Raw genomic sequence first — 25,359 nt, forward strand, 5'->3', positions numbered from 1 at the left:
TGATTTGTACTCTTAGCCTCCAGAACTGTGAGAAAATAAATTTCTGCTCTTTAAAGTCACTCATTAGTGATATTTCTGTTATGGAAGCTCTGTTGCTGTTGTTAGGTGCCGTCGAGTTGGTTCCAACTCATAGCGACCCTATGCGCAACAGAACGAAACACTGTCCAGTCCTGATCCATCCTTACAACCCCTGTTATGCTTGAGCTCATTGTTGCAGTCACTGTGTTGATCCACCTTCTTGAGGGCCTTCCTCTTTTCTGCTGACCCTGTACTCTGCCAAGTATGATATCCTTCTCCAGGGACTGATCCCTCCTGACAACATGTCCAAAGTATGTAAGACGCAGTCTCGCCATCCTTGCTTCTAAGGAGCATTTTGGCTGTGCTTCTTCCAAGACAGATTTGTTTGTTCTTTTGGCAGTCTATGGTGTATTGAATATTCTTCGCCAACACCACAATTCAAAGGCGTCAACTCTTCTTCGGTCTTCCTTGTTCATTGTCCAGCTTTCACATGCTTATGGTGCAATTGAAAATACCATGGCTTGGGTCAGGCTCACCTTAGTCTTCAAGGTGACATCTTTGCTCTTCAACACTTTAAAGAGGTCCTTTGCAGTAGATTTACCCAATGCAATCCATCATTTGACTTCTTGACTGCTGCTTCTGTGGGTGTTAACTGTGGATCCAAGTAAAATGAAACCCTTGACAACTTCAGTCTTCTCTCTGTTTATCATGATATTGCTCACTGGTCCAGTTGTGAGCATTTTTGTTTTCTTTATGTTGAGGTGCAACCCATACTGAAGGCTGTGGTCTTTGATCTTCATTAGTAAGTGCTCCAAGTCATCTTCACTTTCAGTGAACAAAGTTGTGTCATCTGCATAACACAGGTTGTTAATGAGTCTTCCTCCAATCCTGATGCCCCGTTCTTCTTCGTATAGTCCAGGTTCTCTGATTATTTGCTCAGGATACAGATTGAATAGGTATAGTGAAAGAATACAACCTTGGCGCACACCTTTCCTGACTTTAAACCATGCAGTATCCCCTTGTTCTCTCCGAACAACTGCCTCTTGATCTATGTAATGGTTTCTCATGAGCACAATTAAGTGTTCTGGAATTTCTATTCTTCGCAATGTTATCCATAAGTTTGTTATGATCCACACAGTTGAATGCCTTTGCATAGTCAATAAAACATAGGTAAATATCCTTCTGGTATTCTCTGCTTTCAGCCAGGATCCATCTGACATCAGCAGTGATATCCCTGGTTCCACGATCTGTTCTGAAACCAGCCTGAATTTCTGGCAGTTCCCTGTCAATATACTGCTGCAGCCATTTTTGAATGATCTTTAGCAGAATTTTGCTTGACTGTGATATTAAAGATAATGTTCTATAATTTCCACATTCGGTTGGATCACCTTTCTTGAGAATAGGCTTAAATATGGATCTCTTCCAGTCAGCTGGCCAGGTAGCTGTCTTCCATATTTCTTGGCATAGGTGAGTGAGCACCTCCAGCACTGCATCTGTTTGTTGAAACATCTCAATTGATATTCCATCAATTCCTGGAGCCTTGTTTTTCACCAGTGCCTTCAGAGCAGCTTGGACTTTTTCCTTCAGTACCATTGGTTCCTGATCATATGCCACCTCTTGAAATGGTTGAACATCAACTAATTCTTTTTGGTATAATGACTCTGTGTATTACTTCCATCTTCTTTTGATGCTTCCTACATTGTTTAATATTTTCCCCCTAGAATACTTCACTACTGCAACTCAAGGCTTGACTTTTTTCTTCAGTTCTTTCAGCTTGAGAAATGCCGAGTATGTTCTTCCCTTTTGGTTTTCCATTTCTAGCTCTTTGTACCTGTCATTATAATGCTTTACTCTGCCTTCTCGAGAGGCCCTTTGAAATCTTCTGTTCAGTTCTTTTACTTCATCAATTTTTCCTTTTGCTTTAGCTGCTCAACTTTTGAGAGCAAGTTTCAGAGTCTCCTCTGACATCCATCTTGTTCTTTTCTCTCTTTCCTTTCTTTTCAGTGACCTCTTACTTTCTTCATGGATGATGTCCTTGATGTCATTCCACAATTCGTCTGGTTTTCAGTCACTACTGTTTAAACCGTCCAATCAATTCTTAAGATGGTCTCTAAATTCAGGTGGGATATACTGAAGGTCATATTTTGGCTCTCGTGGAATTGCTCTGGCCCCTGGCCTTATTCTGACTGATGATACTGAGCTTTTCCATCGTCTCTTTCCACAGATGTGGTATATTTGATTTCTGCGTGTTCCATCTGGTGAGGTCCATGTGTATAGTCGCCGTTTGGTGAAAGAAGGTATTTGCCATGAAGAAGTCGTTGGTCTTGCAAAATTCTATCATTCTATCTCCAGCATTGTCTTTATCACCAAGGCCATATTTTCCAACTACTGATCCTTCTTCTTTGTTTCCAACTTTCACATTCCAATCTCCAGTGATTATCAATGCATCTTGATTGCATGTTCAATCAATTTCAGACCGCAGCAGCTGATAAAAATCTTCTATTTCTTCATCTTTGGCCCTAGTGTTTGGTGCGTAAATTTGAATAATAGTCATATTAACTGGTCTTCCTTGTAGGTGTATGGGTGTTATCCTATCACTGACAGTGTTGTACGTCAGAATAGATCTTGAAATGTTCTTTTTGATGATGAATGGAACACTGTTTCTCTTCAAGTTGTATTTCTCAGCATAGTAGACTATATGATTGTCTGATTCAAAATGGCCAGTACCAGTCCATTTCAGCTCAGTTATGCCTAGGATATTGATGTTTATGTGTTCCATTTCATTTTTGATGATTTCCAATTTTCCTAGATTCATACTTTGTACATTCCAGGTTCCGATTATTAATGGATGCTTGCAGCTGTTTCTCCTCATTTTGAGTCAGACTACACCAGCAAATGAAGGTCCCAAAAGCTTTACTCCATCCACGTCATTAAGGTCAACTGTACTTTAAGGAGGCAGTTCTTCCCAAGTCATCTTTTGAGTGCCCTCCAATCTGGGGGGCTCATCTTCCAGCACTGTATCAGGCAATGTTCTGCAGCTAGTCATAAGGTTTTCACTGGCTAATGCTTTTCAGAAGTAGACTGCTGGGTCCTTCTTCCTCTCTGTCTTAGTCTGGAAGCTCAGCTGAAGCCTGTCCTCCATGGGTGACCCTGCTGGTATCTGAATACCGGTGGTGTAGCTTCCAGCATCACAGCAACACTCAAGCCCCCACATTATGACAAACTGACAGACACATGAGAGATGGTAGCCCTAGGTAACTAAAAACAATGACTGATACCAAATGATTCATAATCCTTTCTCTTGTAACATAGCCTCATATATCTGAAAGACCGTTTAAAAAAAAAGAACAAGCAAAACACCGAAACCCATGGCTGTTGAGTCAATTCCAACTCATAGTGACCCTACAGGACAGAGAAGAACTGCCCCATAGGGTTTCCAAGGCTGTAACCTTTACGGAAGCAGACTGCGATATCTTTCTCCCAAGGAGTGGCTGGTGGGTTCAAACCAACAACTTTTATTTGTTAAGCAGCTGAGCGCTGTAATCACTGCACTGCCAGGGCTCCCCATGATAGCCCCAAAGCCTGGCTATTATTACTTGCCACTTACAAGCCCATGTGCCCAGCCTCCTGGACATGGTAGGTGCAATAACAATCAAATCCGAGTCAGAGCCAGCCTGCGAGTTTCTGGTGTAAGCTCTCTTTTGACATGCAAAAATGTTTCTCATGTCTTAAGACCAATTGTTACAACACTTTGAAATCCACTTCCAGGCTGCTGTGAATCTTTCTGAGATTTCTCAGCTCAGTGAGTTCAAGTTATACTGCAGAAATTAGATTTTCTTCTCAAAATGGTCATTCCATAAGCAGCTTCTGGTATTTATAGGAATCATCACAGCTCTCAATGTTCTCAAGCCCAGATATGTGGGCGTTCTGGAGTCCGAGGTCTGCTGTGTGATTTTTACCCTTGCTTAGGTCTTTTTCCTAATGGCCACGATCAGATAAATCATTTCTTCTACCAAGGGAAGACGGAAGGGGCTCATAAAAGGGGAAGATACTGCTTATCCCAAGTCTTGCCAAGGATCCTAAACTGGGTTGTGGCTGTACAGGTGGAACACAACACCAATCCGATATACACTGTGAGGCTCAGACTCACAGCGACCCCACGCACAACAGAACGAAATGTTGCCCTGCCCTGTGCCATCGTCAGGATCACTGGTATGTTCCAGTCCATTGTTGCAGCCATGGTATGTTTTGAGTGCCTTCTACTGTATTGAAACCCTGGTGGTGCAGTGGTTAAACATTCAGCTGCTAACCAAAAGGTTGGCAGTTCATATCTACCAGCTGCTCCTTGGAAATTCTGTGGGGCACTTCTACTCTGTCCTATAGGATCTGTCCTATAGGATCTCTATGAGTCTGAATTTGTTGGCAACAGGTTTGGTTTTTTGGTTTGCCACTATATTGGACAATGTTCTGCTGTAATCCAGAGGGTTTTCTTTGGCTAACTTTCAGAAGTAGGTTGGCAGGACTTTCTTCCTAGTCTGTCTTAGTCTGGAGATTCGCTGAAACCTGTCCACGATGGTTGACCCTGCTGGTATTTGAAATTCCTGTAATGTAGCTTCCAGCATCACAGCAACATGCAATCCACCACAGTAGGACAGACCGAGAGAAAGATAATGGAATATGAGATAGTATCTCTTTAAGACTAGATACTGTTGTCTGTTCACTTTCCTAAAATCACAGCAAGCATTCTGAGAATATGACGGGGCCAAACTAAGCTCAGGAAAATGGCAAAGCAGAAAGGTGGGGGAAAAAAGCATGAGATTTCAAGGACAGCATACAGCTGTTGATGGTCGGACATCTATTGTATGGGTTCATGAGCATACAAAGAGCATTATTTTTATTATTCTTGTCTTATTAAAATCACCTTTATTTGGGGTTTCTGTAACTTGGAGCCAAAACCAAAATGAGACTCCAGCATTCCTGGGCGGTGCAAACGGTCTGTGAGCTCGGCTGTAACCGAAAGGTTGAAAGTTCCAGTCCGCCCAGAGCTCCTTGGAAGAAAGGCCTGGTGACCTACTTCTGAAAAATCAGCCACTGGAAACCCGGAGGAGCACAGTTCTACTCTGACACGCATGGGGTCGCTGTGAGTCAGAGTAAACTAAACTGGAACTCTTTTTTTTTTTTTAATTAAAATGTTCAGAGAAGGATAACTGAAATATGTGATATTTAAATAAGCCATAAAATTATGTTATCGTTGTTGTGTGGTCGTGGGGTAGATTCCAACTTATAGCAACACCATGTGACAGAGTAGGACTGCTCCATAGGTTTTTTTTTTTTTTTTTTTTTTCTGGAGCAAATGGCCAGGTCTTCCTTCTGCAGAGCTATTGGGTGGGTTTCAACTGCCAATCTTTCCATTAACAGCTGAGCACTTAACCACCACTCCACCAGGGCTCCTTCATATAATTATTAAAAAATAAAACCCATTGCAGCCGAGTCGATACCAACTCATAGTGACCCTATGGGGCAGAGTGGAACTGCCCCATAGAGTTTCCAAGAAGCGCCTGGTGGATTTGAACTGCCGAAATTTTGGTTAGCACCCGTAGCACTTAACTACTACGCCACCAGTGTTTCCCTTCATATAATTATAGAGCTCTTATAATCTTTGGGAAAGGGCAGCTGAGAATACGTAGCATTTAAAATCATTTCTCAATCCCATCTCTATTTTATTTCACTCTGTTTATAAGAGATTCTATCTGGGGCCAATATCTGAAAATGTATAATCCTGGTATCTTTTTATACTCTTATTTTAGAGAAATAGAACTATTTAGAAGCTTAAGATACTAACAGTAAATGTAGATATAAAAATCAAATGCTGGAGTGGGGCCAAGATGGTGGACTAGGTGGACGCTATCGCGGATCCCTCTTGCAATAAAGACTCGGAAAAACAAGGGAATCGATCACATACATAACAATCTACGAACTCTGAACAACAAGCACAGACTTAGAGACGGAAAACGAACAAATATGGGCAGACAGCGACCGTTTTCAGAACCAGGAGCCAGCGTTCCAGGCAGGTGACCTTCGGAGCCCGATCTGGGGCAGAGCCTAGGGGGGCAGACGGCACAGAAGGGGGGCCCACCCCTTCCCCCCCGAACCCATCCCGGGAGGAAGTCTAGCTGGTTGGCGCGACCGGCGTAGAGGCGCAGCCGGAGGCAGAAGCACCCGGGAGGCAGTGACTGATCTGGGAGTGGGGAGAACAGCTCCCAGCGGGGGAGCTGTCCCTCCGGGAGTTAGGCAAGAAGCGGGCAGGGCGCGAGCGGGGGGGGGTCAGCTATATTTCCCTAAAGTGACCCCGGGGCGGGGCCCACACGCTCGTACGGGAGGACGCACACCCAGTCCATGCGTGTGGCACGGCACACCGGAGGGAGAAATCCGCGGAAGTGATTGGTCTTGGAGTGGGGAAAGCAGCGTCCCAGACGGGGAGCCATTCCGCTGGGATTTGGGCGCCCGCGCGCAGGCGGGGCGTGCACGCGGGCAGGGCGTGAGCACGGGGTCCATTTTTATTCCCCTGAATTGACCCAGGGGGCAGGCCCACCTGGCAGTGCGGGTGAAGCCTACCCAGTTCGCACGAGAGGTGTGGCACACCGGAAGGAGAAGTCCCCGGGAGGAAGTGACTGGTCCCGGAACGGGGAAAACAGCGTCCCAGCCGGGAAGTCGTCCCACTGGGATTTGGGCACGCACGGGCAGGGCGTTACCGTGGGGCCCAATTATATTCGCCTGAATAGACCCTGGGGGCGGGCCCAACCGTTTGTGCGGGAGATGCCCACCCAGTGCGCGTGGTGCCGCGCACCGGAGGCAGAAGTCCCCAGGAGGAAGTGACTCGTCTCTGAATAAGGAAAGGAGCGTCATAGCCGGGGACCCGTCCCGCCTGGATTTTGGCGGACGGGGGCGGAGCGTGAACCCGATGTTCAGCTCTATATTCTGTGGTGCTACACTCCCAGCTCTCTGATCCCTCCCCCACCCTCCCCAGGCGGCCCCATTAACATCCGAATACCCGGAGCCAGAGGGAGAATTCAGATAGGGATCTGACTGCATTTTTTTTTAGCTGACTACCTGGAAAATCTAGTTTCCCAGTGATGGCTCGGAGACAGCAGTCCATATCAAACCACATAAAGAAACAGACCATGACAGCTTCTCCAACCCCCCAAACAAAAGAATCAAAATCTTTCCCAAATGAAGATACTCTCCTGGAATTATCAGATACAGAATATAAAAAACTAATTTACAGAATGCTTAAAGATATCACAAATGAAATTAGGATAAATGCAGAAAAAGCCAAGGAACACACTGATAAAACAGTTGAAGAACTCAAAAAGATTATTCAAGAACATAGTGGAAAAATTAACAAGTTGCAAGAATCCATAGAGAGACAGCATGTAGAAATCCAAAAGATTAACAATAAAATTACAGAATTAGACAATGCAATAGGAAGTCACAGGAGCAGACTCGAGCAATTAGAATGCAGACTGGGACATCTGGAGGACCAGGGAATTAACACCAACATAGCTGAAAAAAAATCAGATAAAAGAATTTAAAAAAATGAAGAAACCCTAAGAATCATGTGGGACTCTATCAAGAAGGATAACTTGTGAGTGATTGGAGTCCCAGAACAGGGAGGGAGGACAGAAAACACAGAGAAAATAGTTGAAGAAATCCTGACACAAAACTTCCCTGACATCATGAAAGACGAAAGGATATCTATCCAAGATGCTCATCGAACCCCATTTAAGATTGATCCAAAAAGAAAAACACCAAGACATATTATCATCAAACTTGCCAAAACCAAAGACAAACAGAAAATTTGAAAAGCAGCCAGGGAGAAAAGAAAGGTTTCCTTCAAGGGAGAATCAATAAGAATAAGTTCAGACTACTCAGCAGAAACCATGCAAGCAAGAAGGGAATGGGACGACGTATACAGAGCACTGAAGGAGAAAAACTGCCAACCAAGGATCATATATCCAGCAAAACTCTCTCTGAAATATGAAGACGAAATTAAGATATTTACAGATAAACACAAGTTTAGAGAATTTGCAAAAACTAAACCAAGACTGCAAGAAATGCTAAAGGAGATTGTTTGGCTGGATGACCAATAATATCAGGTACCAGCACAATACAAGGTCACAAAACAGAACGTCCTGATATCAACGCAACTCAAATAGGGAAAGCACAAAAACAAACAAATTAAGACTAATTCTAAAAAATAAATAAATAAACAAAATAATACACACAACAGGAAATCATGGAAATCAATAGATAAACGATCACAATAATCAAAAAGAGGGACTAAATATAGGAGGCATTGAACTGCCAGATGGAGAGTGATACAAGGCGATATAGAAGGATACAAGTTAGGTTTTTACTTAGAAAAATAGGGGTAAATAAAAAGGTAACCACAAAAAGGAATAACAATTTCATAACTCAAGAAAAAAGCCAAGAAAAACGTAACGACTCAATAAACACAGAGTTAAACATTATGAAAATGAGGATCTCACAAGCTACTAAGAAAAACGTCTCAGCACAAAAAAGCATGTGGAAAAATGAAATGGCCAACAACACACATGAAAAGGCATCCAAATGACAGCACTAAAAACTTAAATTTATCTATAATTACGCTGAATGTAAATGGACTAAATGCACCAATAAAGAGACAGAGAGTCACGGACTGGATAAAGAAACACGATCCATCTATATGCTGCCTACAAGAGACACACCTTAGACTTAGAGACACAAACAAACTAAAACTCAAAGGATGGAAAAAAATATATCAAGCAAACACAATAAGCAAAAAAGAAGAGGAGTAGCAATATTAATTTCTGACAAAATAGACTTTAAACTTAAATCCACCACAAAGGATAAAGAAGGACACTATATAATGACAAAAGGGACAATTGATCAGGAAGACATAACCATATTAAATATTTACGCACCCAATGACAGGGCTGCAAGATACATAAATCAAATTTTAACAGAATTGAAAAGTGAGATAGACACCTCCACATTTATAGTAGGAGACTTCAACACACCACTTTCGGAGAAGGACAGGACATCCAGTAAGAAGCTCAATAGAGACACGGAAGACCTACTTACAACAATCAACCAACTTGACCTCATTGACTTATACAGAACTCTCCACCCAACTGCTGCAAAGTATACTTTTTTTTCTAGTGCACATGGAACATTCTGTAGAATAGACCACATATTAGGTCATAAAACAAATCTTTCCAGAATCCAACACATCGAAATATTACAAAGCATCTTCTCAGACCACAAGGCAATGAAGCTAGAAATCAATAACAGAAAAACTAGGGAAAAGAAATCAAATACTTGGAAAATGAACAATACCCTCCTGAAAAAAGACTGGGTTATAGAAGACATCAAGGAGGGAATAAGGAAATTCTTAGAAAGCAACGAGAATGAAAATACTTCCTATCAAAACCTCTGGGACACAGCAAAAGCAGTGCTCAGAGGCCAATTTATATCGATAAATGCACACATACAAAAAGAAGAAAGAGCCAAAATCAGAAAACTGTCCCGACAACTTGAACAAATAGAAAGTGAGCAACAAAAGAACCCATCAGGCACCAGAAGAAAACAAATAATAAAAATTAGAGCTGAACTAAATGAATTAGAGAACAGAAAAACAATCGAAAGAATTAACAAAGCCAACAGCTGGTTCTTGGAAAAAATTAACAAAATTGATAAACCATTGGCTAGACTGACTAAAGAAAAACAGGAAAGGAAACAAATAACCCGAATAAGAAACGAGAAGGACCACATCACAAGAGAACCAAATGAAATCAAAAGAATCATATCAGATTACTACATAAAATTGTACTCTAACAAATTTGAAAACCTAGAAGAAATGGATAAATTCTTGGAACAATACTACCTACCTAAACTAACACATTCAGAAGTAGAACAACTAAATAGACCCACAACAAAAAAGAGATTGAAATGGTAATCAAAAAACTTCCAACAAAAAAAAGTCCTGGCCCAGACGGCTTCACTGCAGAGTTCTACCAAACCTTCAGAGAAGACTTAACACCATTACTATTGAAGGTATTTCAAAGCATAGAAAAAGACGGAATACTACCCAACTCATTCTATGAAGCTACCATCTCCCTGATACCAAAACCAGGTAAAGACAGTACAAAAAAAGAAAATTTTAGACCTATATCCCTCATGAACATAGATGAAAAAATCCTCAACAAAATTCTAGCCAATAGAATCTAACAACACATCAAAAAAATAATACACCCTGATCAAGTGGGATTTATACCAGGTATGCAAGGCTGGTTTAATATCAGAAAAACCATTAATGTAACCCATCACATAAATAAAACAAAAGATAAAAACCACATGATCTTATCAATAGATGCAGAAAAGGCATTTGACAAAGTCCAACACCCATTTATGATAAAATCTCTTACCAAAATAGGAATTGAAGGAAAATTCCTCAACATAATAAAGGGCATCTATGCAAAGCCAACAGCCAATATCACTCTAAATGGAGAGAACCTGAAAGCATTTCCCTTGAGAACGGGAACCAGACAAGGATGCCCTTTATCATCGCTCTTACTCAACATCGTACTTGAAGTCCTAGCCAGGGCAATTAGGCTAGACAAAGAAATAAAGGGTATCCAGATTGGCAAGGAGGAAGTAAAGCTATCACTATTTGCAGATGACATGATCGTATACATGGAAAACCCTAAGGAATCCTCCAGAAAACTACTGAAACTAATAGAAGAGTTTGGCAGAGTCTCAGGATATAAAATAAACATACAAAAATCACTTGGATTCCTCTACATCAACAAAAAGAACACCGAAGAGGAATTAACCAAATCAATACCATTCACAGTAGCCCCCAAGAAGATAAAATACTTAGGAATAAATCTTACCAAGGATGTAAAAGACCTATACAAAGAAAACTATAAAACTCTGCTACAAGAAATTCAAAAGGACATACTTAAGTGGAAAAACATACCCTGCTCATGAATAGGAAGACTTAACATAGTAAAAATGTCTATTCTACCAAAAGCCATTTATACATATAACGCACTTCCAATCCAAATACCAATGTCATACTTTAAGGGGATAGAGAAACAAATCACTAATTTCATGTGGAAAGGAAAGAACCCCCGGATAAGCAAAACATTACTGAAAAAGAAGAAGAAAGTGGGAGGCCTCACCCTACCTGATTTCAGAACCTATTATACAGCCTCAGTTGTCAAAACAGCCTGGTACTGGTACAACAACAGGCACATAGACCAATGGAACAGAATTGAGAACCCAGATATAAATCCATCCACGTATGAGCAGCTAATATTTGACAAAGGACCAGTGTCAGTCAATTGGGGAAATAATAGTCTTTTTAACAAATGGTGCTGGCATACCTGGATATCCATTTGCAAAAGAATGAAACAGGACCCATACCTCACACCATGCACAAAAACTAACTCCAAGAGGATCAAAGACCTAAACATAAAGACTAAAACGATAATGATCATGGAAGAAAAAATAAGATCTACCCTAGGAGCCCTAATACAGGGCATAAACAGAATACAAAACATTACCAAAAATGATGAAGAGAAACCAGATAACTGGGAGCTCCTAAAAATCAAACACCTATGCTCATCTAAAGACTTCACCAAAAGAATAAAAAGACCACCTACAGACTGGGAAAGAATTTGCAGCTATGACATCTCAGACCAGTGCCTGATCTCTAAAATCTACATGATTCTGTCAAAACTCAACCACAAAAAGACAAACAACCCAATCAAGAAGTGGGCAAAGGATATGAACACACATTTCACTAAGGAAGATATTCAGGCAGCCAACAGATACATGAGAAAATGCTCTCGATCATTAGCCATTAGAGAAATGCAAATTAAAACTACGATGAGATTCCATCTCACACCAACTAGACTGGCATTAATCCAAAAAACACAAAATAATAAATGTTGGAGAGGCTACGGAGAGATTGGAATTCTCATACACTGCTGGTGGGAATGTAAAATGGTACAACCACCTTGGAAATCCATCTGGCGTTATCTTAAACAGTTAGAAATAGAACTATCATACAACCCAGAAATCCCACTCCTCGGAATATACCCTAAAGATACAAGAGCCTTCACACAAACAGATATATGCACACCCATGTTTATTGCAGCTCTGTTTACAATAGCAAAAAGCTGGAAGCAACCAAGATGTCCGTCAATGGATGAATGGGTAAATAAATTGTGGTATATTCACACAATGGAATACTACGCATCGATAAAGAACAGTGACGAATCTGTGAAACATTTCATAACATGGAGGAATCTGGAAGGCATTATGCTGAGCGAAATGAGTCAGCTGCAAAAGGACAAATATTGTATAAGACCACTATTATAAGATCTTGAGAAATAGAAAAAACGGAGAAGAACACATACTTATGTGGTTACAAAGGGGGGAGGGAGGGAGGGAGGGAGGGAGGGAGAGGGCTTTTTATTGATCAATCTGTAGATAAGAACTGCTTTAGGTGAAGGGAAGGACAACACTCAATACAAGGAAGGTCAGCCTAATTGGACTGGATTAAAAGCAAAGTGGTTTCCGGGATAAAATGAAAGCTTCAAAGGTCAGCGGAGCAGGGGCTGGGGTCTGGGGAACTTGGTTTGAGGGGACTTCTAAGTCAATGGGCAAAATAATTCTATTATGAAAACACTCTGCATCCCACTTTGAACTGTGGCGCCTGGGTCCTAAATGCCAACAAGCGGCCATCTAAGATACATCAATTGGTCTCAACCCACCTGGAGCAAAGGCAAAGGAAGAACGCCAAGGTCACACGACAACTAAGAACCCAAGAGACAGAAAGGGCCACATGAACCAGAGACCTACATTATCCTGAGACCAGAAGAACTAGTTGGTGCCCGGCCACAATCGATGTCTGCCCTGTCAGGGAGCACAAGAGACAACTCCTGAGGGAGCAGGAGACCAATGGGATACAGACCCTAAATTCTCATTAAAAGACCACACCTAATGGTATGATTGCGATGAGAGGAATCCCAGAGACAATGCTCCCCAGAATTTCTGATGCCACAGGACAGGAAACATCCCCGAAGACAAATCATCAGGCATGAAAAGGACTGGTCAGTGGGGGGGAGAGAGATGCTGATGAAGAGTGAGCTAATTACATCAGGTGGACACTGGAGAGTGTGTTGGCAACTCTTGACCGGAGGGGGGATGGGAAGATAGAGAGAGAGGGAAGCTGGCAAAATTGGCACGAAACGAGAGACTGTGGGGGCTGACTCAATAGGGGGAGAGCAAGTGGGAGAAGGGAGTAAGATGTATGTAAACCTACATGTGACAGACTGATTGGAATGGTAAAGGTTCACTTGAAGCTTAATAAAAAAAAATTAATTAATTAATTAAAAAAAATCAAATGCTGGTTCACATTTCATTCACTAATAGTAAATTCAGAGTGACCATATATGATCAAATATTGATCCCTCATATATATATATGTATATATATATAAACTTCATTTTCTAAATAAAAAGATGTAAAGAAAAACTTTCAGCTAAATCAAATTTATTAAATTCTAGGGGTATTAGTTAATGTTGAGTTACATTTTGTTTACAATTGTTAACTAATCAATTGCACATAGAAATTCAAATCACATGCATGTAACCCTAAGCTGTATAAGATGTACAATGCTGCTGTTCACCTTTCTCACAAGAGTCAGTCTGTTCACACTGTCTCAAATATCACCTCCTTCTCTAATAACTTTCAAATATTTAACAAAAGTTTCTGGAGCATATTATCTTCACATCCATTTAATGTGTTTGGTTTAAGTAATGTATTAAATCTAAGTCTTGTGTTTTCACTGGAAGTGACAAATGAGTTTTTATACAAGGTTAGGGAGAGAATGGAAATCCTGGTGGTGTAGTGGTTAAGTGCTAAGGCTGCTAACCAAAGGGTCGGCAGTTCAAATCCACCAGGCGCTCCTTGGAAACTCTATGGAGCAGTTCTACTCTGTCCTATAGGGCTGCTATGAGTCGGAATTGACTCGACGGCAGTGGGAGGGTGAGAATCGCATTCATTCTTCCTGCAGGTTTATAGCCATGGCCATTGTGACTTTATCTCCTTCCTCTTTCACTATGACAACACTCATTAATGGAATGTTTGTCTGGTTACCTCCATGAACAACTGCCTCCTCGGCCATGAGACCGGAAGAAGTGGATGGTGCCCAACTACCATCACTGAATGTTTTGGTCTAAGATTCTATAGAAGAATCCTGATCCAACGGGGGCGGGGGGGGGAGGGAATGTGGAATATAATTTGAAATTTTCAATGGAATCCAGATTCTATGGATCCATGGAGGCTGGATGAACCCCTGAAACTATTGCTCTGAGATAATCATTAAACCTTAAGCCAAAACTATCCCTGGAAGTCATCTTTAAACCAAACACTAACTTAGTAGTTAAATTAGTAAAGAATGACTGCCTCGAGCATTGTGCTCTTTTCAAGAACTATCAATATGGGATCAACGAGTCAACAAGGTTAGATGAGAAGCTTGGGGGCAGTGAGTTTATGTTAATGATGATGGAATAATTTGGAAGAGGTTGGTGAGAATGATCGAACAACTCGAAGAATGTAATCAACGTCACTGAATTTTATGTGAAGAAGCTGTTGAATTGGGGCATCTTCTGCTGTGTATATTTATACCAAAAAATAAAATTAAAAAAAAATTTTAAATGTTTGTCTACTTTGATTTCACCTTTAAATATGTTCTGTCCTACCCCCAAGAATTTTTACTAAAAATTGGTGCACCCCTGAAATGATTGTCCTGAGATAATCTTTAAACCTTAAACCAAAACTGTCCCTTCCCGACACACTCAGGTGACACTGCTCGATTTGAATCGTATCTACTCACAGTAAATACTTTCGGATACACGAATTTTTTTGGTGTTTCTCTAAACAATTTAGGTTTTTGACAGAAGAAAGAAGCTGAAGGAAGGGAAATTATTTGAATTAAGAGGGCTCGTGGTTGACTGAGCTTGACAACACTGAATTCCTTCAACACAATACAGTCATTTTGCTCTCAACACAGTATTATTGACACCCGTTAGCAATAGCCTCTTTCACGTTTCCTCCATTCATTAAAGTCCCTGAGCACAAAACAGTTGCAGCCCACAGAGAACATTTCAAGTTTAAATAGGCTTCTTCTCAGAATGATGAGTACCTTTTTGGGCCAGAGAGTAAAAACAGTCAAATATCTCCTCAAGGTTTCCTGAAAATGTAAGGAAAAATAAACACAAAATCTTTCACGGAAATGATGCTTGCTGCTTTAGAATTGCTCCCCAAAACGAAACCAGTTGATCCCTACTCACGGCAGCGCTCATGCATCTCCGAGTAGAACTCAGCTCCATAGGGTTTTCATGGCTGCGACCTTTCAGATGCAGGTTGCCAGGCCTTTCTCTGAGGCACCTCTGGTTGGGTTCCAACCGCCAACCTTTCAGATAGTAGCTGAGCACTTAACTGCTTATTCCACTCGTTCTTTGGCTATGAGAATTGTTTAAGTGTATGTGTGTGTGTTTTCTTCCTCTGCTTCAGATAACCCTTCTCTGTCCATAAATGAGCAGTGTTATCGCACAGGTACAGGACAAAACAACAGGGCTTGTAGCTTGAAATAGTTTGATATACATACATTTACTATCTCAAAAAAATGCTCTTACATGCTGAAAATTAAAAAAAAAAAATTTCTGCAAATAATTACAATAATTTCTTAGTTATTGTCATGGATTGAATTTGTAACCCAAAAATGTCTCTCAGCTTGGCTAGGTCATGATGCCCAGTATTGTAGGATTGTCCACCATTTTGTCATCTGATGTGATTTCTCTGTGTGTTGTAAATCATATCACTATGACGTTAATGAGATGATTACCCAATAAAAAACCCAGGGCCATCAAGTCGATTCCGACTCATAGCGGCAATTATATTGATGAGGTCTACAAGATTAGATAGTGTCTTAAGCCAGTCTGTTTTGACATAAAAAGAGAGAAGCGAGCAGAGAGACAGGGGAGCTCCGTACCACCAAGAAAGCAGTGCTGGGAGAAGAGCGTATCCTTTGGACCTGAGGTTCCTGCCCTGAGATGCTCCCAGACCAAAGGAATACTGATGACAAGGACCTTCCTCCAGAGCTAACGGAGAGAGAAAGACTTCCCCTGGAGCTGACACCCTGAATTTGGACTTGTAGCCTACTAGACTGTGAGAGAATAAATTTCTTTGTTAAAGCCATCGACTTGTTGTATTTCTATTATAGCTGCACGGGATTCCTAAAACAGTAATCTAGTGCTGCTGTAACAGAAATACCACACATGGGTGGCTTTAACGGATACTTGTGTTCTCTCAGGCCAGGAGGCTTGAAGTCCGAATTCAGGGTGCCAGCTCTCTCTTTCAGCTCTGGGGGAAGGTCCTTGTTTGTTGGTTCTTTGGTGATCTTCATAGGGCGTGGCATCTTTCTTTCCCCAGCTCTGCTTCTCACTTGCTTGTTTAATCTCTTATATCTTAAAAGAGATTGACTTAAAACAAATCGGATTTAAACCAGCAAGTATGTCGTTGTCGTTAGGTGGTGTGAAGTCAGTTCTGACAATGCCTAGTCCTGTGCTATGCTTGAGCCCATTGTTGCAGCCACTGTGTCAATCCATCTCATTGAGGGTCTTTCTCTTTTTCGCTGACCCTCTACTTTACCAAGCATGATGTCCTTCTCCAGGAACTGGTCTCTGCTGATAATATGTACGTGAGACAAATTCTCACCATACTCGCCTCTGAGGAGTACTCTGGCTACACTTCTTCCTGGACAGATTTGTTCATTGTTCTGGCAGTTCATGTTATAGGGGTTAGGATTTACAATACATACTTTTGGGGGACACAATCTAATCCACAACAACATCCAAAGGACCTTAGAGCAATGAGTGTTAACTATTGATGAATCCAATTACAATTCAAGTTTGCTCTTTTCATATTTTTTCACAAAGTCTCCAGATGCAAATTTCAGAACATAACATGTAATGTCTATTATTAAAATTCACTTCACCCAGGATTTTCCTTTTACAAGAACCTAGTATTCATGTCCTTGCACCTTCATGAATGCAAACCAGGAGACGTTGCACTTTGAATCTCCTGGGATCCCAGGAGTTGCATTGAACATTAATTAAAGCTGAGTAGCATTTAGAATGATCATTTTAGTAAAAGGACTAGAAGGAGTTAATGAAATTTAAGGTGGATACGGGAGATTGCAAACCACTTTTTTTTTTTACTGCAGTTTTCCCAAAGTATAAGCGCAATATTGTCCAAATTCAGCAATGAGCTCTGAAAACTCAGTGTCTGGCTGTTGCTGGGTGCCATGAAGCCGATTCCAACCTATGACAGAGTAGAACTGCCCCACAGGGTTTTCTAGGTTGCAATCTTTCTGGAAGCAGGTCTCCAGGCCTTTCTCCCTCAGAGCCACTGAGAAACCTTTCAGTCAGCAGCCGTGAGTTTAACTGATGTCCACCAGAGCTCCCTCATCATTTGATACTGAGAAATAATGTTGAAGGGGATTGACTAAAACAACGTACCCAAATCAACTGCACGTTCTTCAGAACGCTCCACTTTAGGGCAATACGATAATTTTATGTTTTGTTCAGTACTCCAGGCCCATATGCATCAGGTTCTGTTAGCTATTTGCTCCTCTATATACTATTATTTTTTAATTTTTTTTTACTATCAGCTTTCATGATATAAATATGCTGGGATTCCTTTCATTAAACGCAGTATCATCTCAACTCTGAGTCCCATATATACAGCCAATTTCTTTGACTAACCATAATTTCTACTTTTTCTTTCTTTATTATTATTTTATACATTCCATGAGCATCTCAAATTTCATAATTTGACATCTGTCAGCATTCTCCTCCTAACCTGAATTTATTGAAAATAGTGTCTTCAAGGTGGGCCGCTGTGTCATGGATTGAATTATGTTCCCCCCAAAATGTGTGTAACAACTTGGTTATGCCGTGATTCCCAGTATTGTAGGGTGGTCCTCCCTTTTGTGATTGTAATTTTATGTTAAAGAGGATTAAGGTGGAACAGTAATACCCTGACCAGGTCACATTCCTGATCCAAGGTAAAGGGAGTTTCCCTGGGGTGTGGACTGCACCACCTTTTATCTCGTAATAGATAAAAAGAAAGAGAAGCAAGCAGAGATTTGGGAACCTCCTGCGGCCAAAAAAGCAGCCCCGGGAGCAGAGTGCGTCCTTTGGACCTGAGATTCCTGCACTGAGACGTTCCCAGGCCAAGGTTAGACTGATGTCAAGGACCTTGCTCCAGAGCCCACAGAGACAGAAAGCCTTCCCCTGGAGCCAGCACCCTGAGCTTGGACTTCTAGCCTCCTAGACTGTGAGAGAATAAAATTCTCTTTGTTAAAGCCATCCACTTGTGCTATTTCTGTTATAGCAGCACTAGACGACCAAGACACCCTGTATCAGTCATTTTTATACTCCTATGTCCAGAAGGAGCCCTGGTGGTGCAGTGGTTAAGCGCTCAGCTGCTAATGGGAAGGTCAGCGGTTCAAACCTACTCAGTGGCTCTACGGGAGAAAGCCATGGCAGTCTGCTTCCGTAAAGATTTATGGCCTTGGAAACCCTATGGGGCCGTTCGCTATCAATCAGAATCGACTCAAAGGGGTTTGTGTGTGTGTGTGTGTGTGTGTGTGTGTGTGCGTTTAAAAAAATGTCCAGAAATTATTATCTCTGTAAATGTTTTACTCAGAGTGAAATTTTGGTTATATTTTTGCTTTAGTAATTCTAACCCCAAAAAGGCATATTTCATCACAACTCAGTGATGTGTCTTGCAATAATATGTGAGTTCCTGAAGATATGATGTATAATATTTTTTAATTATTCATCTAAACTCTAGCACCATAATCCCGAAGGTAAAAGAAAATGAGTTGTTGAAAAACGACAAGGGATATTCCAGGTAGAGGCCACGGGCACAGAATTTCAAGGTTGGCCAAGATTTCATCCCAGTGGAGTTGGATTCTTTATACCGTTATTATCCTTAAGGTCATTTTAATCACAGAGCAGTAAAGTTTGATTTGGTCATGTTTCACCGTAAAACCATTGGTATTACAAATGGGGAAATGTTTCCCATGAAGGCTAGGAGCAAAACATGATTTCTGCTCTGAGCAACAAGAGCCAGCAGGAGAGACACAGAATGTGATCGTAAAATACCTGGAGTAGAGAATAATTCATTAAACATTGATATTTCAAAATAGAAGAGGCAGGGAACACTTTAATTTTAGGCTATTAGGTGTAGTAACATACGAGCTGAAGAATTTAACTCGAAATGTGATTCTTTATTCTTATCTCCCTGAGTTAAGGAAACACCAGCTGAGATTACTTCACATTCCAAAAAAGGGTAGGATTTTCCCTCTAGGGCTGGGACATCCAAGTATTTATAATAAAGAGCAAGACTTATAGAGAAAGATGGAAAAGGAAACTAACTCAATTTTACTTTACACTCTTTTCTGAAGCCCATAATAATATATATATAAATAAAAAAAGAACCCCCCCCCCTTTAAAATGGAATTATGGATTGGCCAAAAGACCAAAGACAAGTCATGAACCACATTGTATAGTGTATATATATATATATATATATATATATATATATATATATCAAGAAAACCAAACCAAACTCGTTGCTGTTGAGTCGATTCCAACTCACAGCGACCCTATAAGATGGAGTAGACCTGCCCCATAGGGTTTCCAAGGATTGCCTGGTGGATTTGAACTGCTGACCTTTTGGTTAGTAGCCGTAGCTCTTAACCACTGCACCACCAGGGTTTCCAGAATCTAAAACAAGAACATACCAAGCCAAAACCAAACCCACTGCTGTTGAGTCGATTCCGACTCATAGCGACCCTGAACCAAAAAACTCACTGCTGTCCAGCTGATTCTGACTTATAGCGACCCTATAGGACAGAGTAGAACTGCCCCTTAGAGTTTCCAAGGAGCACCTGGAGGATTCGAACTGCCGTCCCTTTGGTTAGTCCCTTTGGTTAGCAGCCCTAGCACTTAACGATTACACCACCAGGGTTTCCATAGCGACCCTACAGGGTATGCATTAATCATCTCAGAGTGAGAAGAATGAGTTTACAGCAGAAATGTAGTAAAATCACTGGGAAGTGTTCAGGTTCTCCTGAGATTTCTGTTCATCATTTTAAGCTGTGCCCAATTATGTGGCTTTGGGGTTTTATCAAGCTCCATTCAAGTATGGGAATGATGATGGTAAGTTAACAGAAGAAAATCTCTAAACAAAGTCTTTCCATCCTCGCTTCTACGGAGCACTCTGGATGTATTTCTTTCAAGACAGACTTGGCTGTTCTTCTGGTAGTCCATACTATGTTCGATACTCTTCACCAACACCATAATTCAAAAGCACCAATCCTTCTTCAGGTCTTCCTTATTCATTGTCCAGCTTTCACATGCATATGAGGCGACTGAAAAAACCATGGCTTGAACAGACAGCATCTTAGTCCTTAAAGTGACATCTTTGCTTTTTAGCATTTTAAAGAGGTCTGTTGCAGCACATTTGCCCAATGCGACGTGCCGTTTGATACCTCGACTACTGCTTTCATGGGCATTCATTGTAGATCCAAGTAAAATGAAGTTCTTGACAACTTCGATATTTTCTCCGTTTATCATGATGTTGCTTATTGGTCCAGTTGGGAGTGAGGTGTCTCACTCATATGTCTATAATTAATTTATTCCTGTCTTGATGACTAAATATGTCTGGTATCTCTGATACTAAGTTACTTATTTCAGAGTTCTCTTTTATAAATGTTTCTTGGTTTTATGCTGATCTCATCAGAATATCAAAAAGGCAATATTACTCTAATTCTCTCATTTATGCAAACCTTCTGTTTATTTTCTCTGGAAAATATAGTGAATTCAAGTTACCAACATTTCTTTTATTGGTATAACCTGCAAATTTACTACCGCCACATTCAGTGAATTTTAGGATTATAAATAAGTGAAAGTAAGCATTTGAGGAAATTAAATTATGAGAAGTGATTTATTTTAAAGTCCTACCCATCAAATGGAGCCCTGGTGCTGGTGGCACAGTGGTTAAGAATTCAGACTGCTAATCAAAGGTCATTAGTTCGAATTCACCAGCTGCTCCTTAGAAAGCCTATGGGGCAGTTCTCCTCTGTCCTATAGGGAGATTCAATCCACCAGCTCAGACTAACACGTCATATAAAATCAGTTGCCGTCAAGTCGACTGACTCACGGAGCTTCCATGTGTGTGTCAGAGTAGAACTGTACCCCACAAGGTTTTCAATGGTTGGTTTTTCAGATGAAGATCACCAGGCCTTTTTTCTGAGGAGCCTCTGGGTGGACTCGAACCTCCAGCCTTTGTGTGAGCGCATTAACTTTTTTCACCACCCAGGGACTTCAAACCTGTTGCCATGGAGTGGATCCTGACTCAGGGTGACCACATGTGTGCAGAAATATTCGAAGGCTTTTATATTATTGGTCAGGAGTTCACAATTAGATACCAATCTGTCTAACTTCACATCTAAGATCTGCCACCCACCACCTGTATTTTCTCACATTCAATCATTTCTTGGAGAGTCTTGGTGGGACTAAATGAGTTTGCATTTCTAAATCGCTTAGAACAATGCCTGGCAAGTGAAACAGTTCGATAGATACCTCCCTAATATAAGCAAGACATAGCTTTCTTGTATCTACCTTGAGTTTCCAAGGATTCACTAGAAAAAGGAAAAAATTTCGGCAATACACATCAGGTTTTATTAAAATTGCATTTCTTTGTAATGCTTGGCTAATTGCCTCCATGAACAACTGCCTCCTTTGCCATGAGACCAGAAGAACTAGCGGTGCCCAGCTACCATTACTGCACATTTTGATCAAATATTTTATGAAAGAATCCTGATCTTTATGGAATCCAGACCTTCTGGAGCCATTGAGGCTGGACTATTGCCTTGAGATAATCTTTAAACCTGAAAACTTAACTCAAAAATATCCCCTGAAACCTTCATTAAACCAAACAATAACTTAAACTATAGGGTCACTATGAGTCGGAATTGACTCGGGCACTGAGTTTGGTTTTTTTTTTTTTTTTTTAATGAAGAATGTCTGCCTTGATCATTGTGCTCTTTCAAAAAACTATCTGTACAGAATCAGACTGACATCAACTTGAAATGATAGACGAGAAGCTTGGGCAGCAGTGAGTTTGTGTTGATGGGGGAGGAGCAACCTGGAAAAAGTCGATGAGAATTGTTGCACAACTTGAAGAGTGTAATGAATGTCACCCAAACGTACATGTAGAAATTGTTGATTTACAGTATGTTCTACTGTGCATATTTTCAATAACAACAAAAATCCATGACTTTAAAAAACAAAACTTGCGTTTCTCTAAACCAGTTCGTTTTTTCTGAACCAGTTTCAAGGGCTCTCCCCTCATAAAACCTCATTTTCCTGGGGTTGTCTTATTTGCTCACACGCACTGCACAGAATTGGCTCTAAGACTAGCCCAGGCCTGTCTGAAACTGTATGGAACAGGGTTAGAATGTCAAGATTTCCTGCCAAATACACATGAGTAAGATTTGATAAACTATCAGAGATTTGACAAAGTTTGCGAGGGAAACAAAACAGACAACTAGTTAGGGAAATGAAACAGACAACTAGTTAGCAAAGGATTCTAATGTTATTTACATATAAATCCGAAGACACGTAACACAGACTCGTAAATTAAAAATCCCATATACATTTACTTTGTGATTTTTTTTTTTTTTTCTGGTATGTCTTGTTAAATTGCAGTGTGGGGCTTTAGAACCCAAAGTAATTAGTCAACATTTGAAATACAGGTCCCTGCCAAACATGTTCAAAAGACACAATTTGGAAGAGCCTTCATCAAATTCCTATTATGGAAATTAAACAACGCGTCTTCCATTTTGTGGTCTAGAGATTTGCACATTCTTTCATGTTGAATTATTTGAAAAGAGGCGTGCGTGAGCCAACAAGATAATTTCCATGACATAAAGTTGGCATTGCCAGTGACTATGAGGAGAAAACAAATAAAACCCGGAAAAGACAGTTGACAGTATCTCCTGAATATCTATGAAGCCTGAGAGAAAGAACCAATAATTCCTTTCACTGACAAACAAGAGGAAATATTAATAGAGATAAAAGGTGGCATCTCGAAATTTTACTCTGTTGTGTCCATTGGGATCATTCCATAAGGAAATTAACTCAAATTTGTTGGGAAACTGAGTGATATTATCTAATCAGATGGCAATTCTTGAGACATAATGTGAGTGTAAGGCATTTTAAAAATGACAAATTAACTAGAAAATTGTGAAGATCTTTTTTTTTTTGGCTTGTTTAATCTTCAATACTCCAAAACTCCATTCTAATACAGGACTTGAGTAAATAAAACACACCATTCTTAAAATGACAATAACATGCGTTTTAAAATAAAAACTGAATGATATTTTTATATTAAACTTGCTGCCTTCGGGTTGATTGTGACTCATAGCGACCCTGTAGGACAGAGTAGAACTACCCCGTAGGGTTACCAAGGCTGTAATCTGTACTGGAAGGAGACTGCCACATCCTTCTCCCGAGGATTGGCTGGTGAGTTCCAACCGCAGACCTTTCAGCCAGCAGCCCAGCACTTAACCACTGTGCCAAAGAGCTCCTTATTTTTTTATTACTGGCAGTTTTATTTGGAGTCCCTAGCTGGTGCAAATGACGGAAGCGATCGGCTGCTAGCTGAATGGTTGATGGTTTGAGTCCACCCAGAGGCACCAGGAAGAAAGGCCTGGCAATGACCTTTTTGAAAAAACAGCCATTAAAAAGCCTGTGGAGCAGAGTTCTACTCTGGTACATGTTGGGTTACCATGAATCAGGGTCCACTTGATGACAACTGATTGCTGATTAAGATTTTTTTGCTTTATGTAGAGACTTGAATTTAAAACCCAAAGGGTCTAGGTGCCTTCAGATTATAGTCCAATGCCATCAGCTTGATTCCAACTCACAGTCAGAGGCAGAGAAAGAGCAGAGTTGCCCCATGGGGTTTCCTAGGCTGTAATCTTTACAAGAGCAAATTGCTACATGTTTCTTCCGTGGGGTAGCTGGTGAATTCAAACCATCGGCCTTTTGCTTAGCAGCCAAGCACTCAACCACGGAGCCACCAGGGCTCCTCACGAATATTACCCATGGGGTTGACGGTCTTAGGGAGACTTGAGCTGCTTCAGGAAGCCACGCCCACCACCCTAGGGCTGGAGGAGGGAACTTGCCTCCAGGGGCTGGGTCTGGGTGGCAGGAACTGGAACCAGGCTGGAGACAAAACCTAAGAAGATGAAGCTTCTGGAGAGGAGAGATGAGGAAAGAATAGCTCTGAGTCTTCACCTCCTCCTTCCTTCCTGTTTTCTGCGCTGCCTCTCTTTGGCTGAAACCAATTAAAGATGCCAGGGGGCTGGGAGCTGGACAAATGCAAACAGCAGGTTCTAGGTGGTAACAGAGCTTACAGCAATGAGGCAAGGGACCCCTGGGCTTGCACACATGTGCAATTGTAAGTTATAAAAAAGACGAAAAGACATGGTGTTTGTATATAGAATTTTGCAAACTGTAGTATTTTTTTTTATTGTGCTTTAGGTGAAAGTTTATAGAGTAAATTAGTTTCTCACTAAACAGTTAATACACAAATTGTTTTGTGACGTTGGTGGCAAAACTCTCGATGTGTTAACACTCTCCACTTCTCTATGCCAGTTTCCTTGTGTCCATTAGTCAGGTTTTTCTGTCTCTTCCTGCCTTCTCCTCTTTGCTTCTGGGATGGTGTGTCCATTTTAGTCTCGTATATAGGGTTGAACTACATGTGTTGTTTATTTTAGGGGCATCTCTAATCTTTGGCTGAAAGGCGGGCTTCAGGAGTGACTTCAGTACTGAGTTAAAAGGGTGTCCAGAGGCCGTACTCTCAGACTTGGAAACTTTATACATGTGTATAAGTGTGTGTATGTGTGTGTACGTGTGTGTATGTGTGCATGTATGTATGTGTGCATGTATATATGTGTGTGTATGTTGTTAGGTGCCGTTGAGTTGGTTCTCATAGTGACCCTACAGGACGGAGTAGAACTGCCCCAAAGTGTTTCCAAGGAGCAGCCGGTAGATTCGAACCACTGACTTTTGGTTAGCAGCCAAGCTCTTAACCACTAGCCACCAGGGCTCTATGGGTGTG

Source organism: Elephas maximus, chromosome X (assembly GCF_024166365.1).
Source record: "Elephas maximus indicus isolate mEleMax1 chromosome X, mEleMax1 primary haplotype, whole genome shotgun sequence".
In the NCBI taxonomy this organism is placed as follows: domain Eukaryota; kingdom Metazoa; phylum Chordata; class Mammalia; order Proboscidea; family Elephantidae; genus Elephas; species Elephas maximus.